This window comes from Chlorocebus sabaeus, chromosome 13 (genome assembly GCF_047675955.1).
Source record: "Chlorocebus sabaeus isolate Y175 chromosome 13, mChlSab1.0.hap1, whole genome shotgun sequence".
Classification (NCBI taxonomy): domain Eukaryota; kingdom Metazoa; phylum Chordata; class Mammalia; order Primates; family Cercopithecidae; genus Chlorocebus; species Chlorocebus sabaeus.
This window is the reverse complement of record NC_132916.1, coordinates 4,828,866-4,833,388: the sequence shown is the minus strand read 5'-3', so window position 1 is coordinate 4,833,388 and position 4,523 is coordinate 4,828,866. Positions and strand designations below refer to the sequence as shown.

General features: G+C 48.0%; 1 protein-coding gene across 2 annotated transcripts in view; it reads right to left on the bottom strand.

Moving 5' to 3' along the window:
• LOC103240885 (putative transcriptional regulator encoded by LINC00473) overlaps nt 1-4,523 on the bottom strand; it is a 48,756-nt gene that overhangs the window by 18,708 nt on the left and 25,525 nt on the right. Inside the window, exon 2 of one of the 2 annotated variants that reach the window (XM_073022287.1) lies at nt 772-3,524. The exons of the other annotated variant lie outside the window; for it this stretch is intronic. The gene's annotated coding sequence lies outside the window, so the exon portion shown is untranslated. The remainder of the gene's footprint in view (nt 1-771; nt 3,525-4,523) is intronic. 2 annotated transcript variants of the gene reach the window in all.

Genomic DNA, 4,523 nt, shown 5'->3' with positions numbered 1-4,523 from the left:
CTAGGAGCAAAGTACAAAATGACCCAAACGGAAAGAAAAGCCAAAACCAGCAGTTACAAATAATTACCACTTGGCCTACAATTTCAAAAGAAAGTCAGAGACTCACTTGAACCCAGGAGGTGGAGGTTGCAGTGAGCTGAGATCGTGCCATTGCACTCCAATCTGGGCAACAAAGAGCAAAAACTCGAAAGAAGGAGAGAGAGAGAGAGAGAGAGAGAGAGAAGAAACGAAAAGAAGAGAAGAGAAAAGAAAGAGAGAGAGAGGGAGAGAAGGAAGGAAGAAAGGAAGGAAGGAAGGAAGGAAGGAAGGAAGGAAGGAAGGAAGGAAGGAAGGTAGGAAGGAAGGAAGGAAGGAAGGAAGGAAGGAAGGAAGGAAGGAAGGGAAGGAAGGAAGGGAGAAAGAGAGAAAGAAAGAGAGAGAAAGAGAAAGAAAGAAAAGAAAGAAAGAAAGAAAGAAAGAAAGAAAGAAAGAAAGAAAGAAAGAAAAAAGAGAGAGAGAGAAAGAAAGAAAGAAAGCAAGCAAGCAAGCAAGAAAGAAAGAAAGAAAGAAAGAAAGAAAGAAAGAAAGAAAGAAGAAAGAAAAAGAAAGAGAGAGAGAGAGAGAAAGAAAGAAAGAGAGAGAAAGAAAGCCGTGCCTCCCAACCCATGACTGGAGGGCTTTCAATATCACTCATCACTTTCAATATTCCACACCCTTCGGCAATGCTTCCTCCCCACTTGCTTCTGCCCAAAAGACACATGGAAAGCAATGGAGGCTGCAGTGTTAGCTCACCACTTTCAACATTCCATTTTCCCTGGAAAACTGGAGGCCGTATGCTTGAGGGCCAGTTACAGGAAAAGCAGAAAGTGCACAGCTTCAGCATCAGTGTCTCTCTAACCAGGCTGAGAACTGGACCAGCAGCAAGATTGGGGGGTAACGGGGCTCGGTTTCCTTCTGAACATAGCAGAGTTTGAAGCTCAACACTTCTGCCCCAGGCTGTTCTTGGCAAACATCGTACACATATATTAGAGTGAAAAGTCTGCAATATGTCCTGAGGATAGGGAAGCCAAGGTGAGGCCATTCCTAAAAAATGTTCAACTCCTCATTTACAAGCAATGGTTTCCATACTGGCAGCAAGAGGCGATTTCCCCTTTGAGCTGGATGGGGTGGGGATGGGAGGAGGCAAGCGAGGGAGGGCAGATGGGGAGGAAAGAAGAGAGGTCATTGCAAAGTCCTGGCTTTTCTTTCTTGCGCTAATGCTTTTATGAACATACAGGAACAATCACGGTGTTTGGCCACAAAAAATAGTGAGCCATTTATCCACTGCCCTCCCTATGACAAGTATTATATACTAATTATATACGCATTGAATCAGAGATACACGATCATCTAGTTTCCGCATTCATTTCAGGAGACTGGATATCTTTGGAACATTTGTGGAAGTCAGCTTAAAAATTGTTTCCCTGGATAGTGTTCCATCCACACCCTCTGTTTCTGGAGAAAATAGCGGGAAGGGAGTAGTTAAAGCTGCCGGTGAGAGAAGACTTGAGCCTGACCCCCAGGGGAGGCTCTTCTGCTTGGTGGGACCTCCCTAGTGGGGTCTGCAGAGGGCCCTCTCTCCTTCTCTCCTGCTTCGCAGGTGCCTGCCTCCTGGCAGAGAGACCTCGCCTGGGGAGGGGCAACTTAGGAGGGCCACCCTGGAGAGCTGCCAGCTCGAAAGATCAGACACCAAACACCCTGACCTCCTCCCACTTCCACTGAAGTCAATGAGGGGAATACACCCAGAGGCCACTTCCTGCAGCTCTCCCTGCCCCTCTTTATCTACAGTTAGCTGCACCAGCCACAGCAAGGGACAATCCAGAAAGGTTAGCCACTGGGATGAAAGACAGACAACAAACCCAACACATAGAACCAAGGTACAGCCATCCAAAATTAAAATGGTGATTTTATACCATTAAACATGGTCCACCTAGACAGAAAGTGAGCTGCTGTACCTCGAAAGCCATTAAGGAGGTGAAGGAGCAAGAACAGGTAAAACCAATGAGAATCAATAAAGACCATAGTAAAGAAAATTCGAATTCTGAAAATAAAAAAATACTGAAGGCTGAGTAGCATACAAAGATTAAATTAAGTAGTGATAGTTGTTACAAAGGAATTTTCTGAGAACACAGCACAAAGTTGTCAAAGAACACCCAGTAAAGATGTGGAAAAAGCTTGAAGACATGAGAAGCACATGGAGGCCTGATCAGACTCTCACTGTGGAAAGCTTGAATACATGCAGAAGCACGTGGAGGCCCGATCCGACCCTCATCTACGGGATTCCAGGCAGAGGAAAGAGACAGGATGGAACACAGCACATTCACAGATGGCACCACGTCTTCCCAGAACTGAAGAAAGGTCCACTGAATCCCAAATATGGTAAGGTTGGAAGGCTACACCTAGACATGTTGTCATTAAATTTTAGTACATCAAGGACAAAGACAAGCCTGTTGTCTTGAAAGGAGGAGAGCAGGGGACAGCTAGAAAGGGTTGCAGAATCCAGAGATTTTGTGAGGATGTCAGCAGTTAGCGCAGATCTATACAGCAAGGGATGTGAGTCAGTAACTTGAAAGAAAATGCAGATATGAGGGCGCTGGAATCGCCAGTGATCCAGGGGCATTGAGGAGATGGAGAAGCTATGCATAGAGCACAGACAGACATGATCCTCAGGCAGGGAGCAGGGCGGGAAGACAGAGGAGCACCAGCCATAATGTGAGTGAGTATCTGATGGCCGAGAAGACGGATGGGCAGGGAGTGAGGGAGGCAGCTCTGCACTGGCCCCCAGGAGCGGGGCCGGAGCTAACACTGCAGCCTCCATTGCTTTCCATGTGTCTTTGGGCAGAAACAAGAGGGGAGGAAGCATTGTGGAGAGTGTGGCAGAAGGCATCAGGGGACCTGGGCTGGGTCAGGCCACGTTCAGCTCTGGACCAGGAGCATGGGGTCACTGACCCCCTCCCAGCCTGTCTATCTGGCCAGGCTTGTGGTGGGAGGGTGGGGGTGGCGTGTGCGGGACCTTGCTGTGGATGCAATTGCTGAGAGCTCTAAAGCTTAGTTCTCTCCTTAAAAGTTGTCACTTTAAAGCTTTACACCCTCTGAATTTCAGTCCCCCAGAACAAATATGAAGTCACCACATAGCATGATGGCCCTGCTTCAAGTCCTCATCCTGAGATCGCAAGCTGGGCAACTTCAAGCAAGTCGTTCACCTTTCTTCTCTGTAGAATGGGATAACGCTTCCTACAGTCCTGTAGAAGGAAGCCAGGATGAAATGCGATCATGTGGAAATGCTAAGCCTGCCTTAGCGGGTTTCATTACCTTGCGGTGGCGAATGCCATCATAGCCAGTGGATGCGGTGAGGGCAGGATGGCTGCTGGTTATCCACGAGACGAAAATGCCTTACCCATGATGTCAGCGAGGGCTCCACAATCAACGAGCCTCCACTTACTCCTTGTTTGGTTTGCAAGGTCCCTCCGCAAGCTTGGAAAACTGCCGTCACAGTGACAGGTCACCTGCAGAACACACAGCCCCTCCAAAGTGCTGCCTCCAACTTGATAGAGGTTTTCCAGACTGTACGGTATGGTATCATCTCTGGCTCTTCAGAGCCCCAGAACGAAACCACGATTCTTAAGGAAGACATGCCCAGTTCAGAGCAAAACCCCAGAGCCCCTTAATGATTTCTCCTTTCCAGAAATCCATCATGTTCTTAGCCAAGATTCACTCCTCTACCTGGGCACAACCTGCAGTAAAAGGTGGTTTGTGGGCAATGAAGGGAGGACATCAACCCAAGCCACCAACGGGCGTGACTTCTGCTGAGCACTATTTGCCAATCCCTACCTAGGCACTTTGCATGTGTAATTTCAAATCCTTACAGCTCTAGGGTCTAGTATTATTCCCGTGTTAGTCCTGGGTAGATAGAAACACGAGGAAATTGAGGCTCAGAAAGTAAATTGCCCAAGGTTGCCTGGCTCACACGATGCCGCTGAGATTGGAACCCAGTTTATTTGCCCCGATGGGCAACACTGCCTCTGTACATGGTGCACATCACAAAGAAAACTGACCAGATATCTGTGTATTGCTTGGATTATGGCCTTTAATCCATACCACAGGACTCAAAGGCCTCAGGGGCCACACTACGGGGGAGCTGGCCATTTGCTCACTGTCAGAACTACTTGGTGACCAGAGTGGGTGGGAATAATGATGAGCCCCAAAGATGAGCGGCTCCTGGGTGGGTCCAGCCTGGCTGCCTGATTGAGCAGTTGCACTTCTTGTCTTCAGGAACTTAGACATCCACCATGGAATCATTTTCACCATTTGGCTATTCATTCAGCTTTGTTCGGCTGCAGAATTCAGGTGGAAATGCATATTCTGACAGGCATGGAGAAATACGACTCCATGGGGCCCTGGAACAGGATGTGCTAAGGTCCAAGTTCCTGTTTTTCCCAGACTCTGATCACCTGCTGTGAAATGTCAGCCATGCACATTTTGGTCCACTTTATAACGTGTCTTGA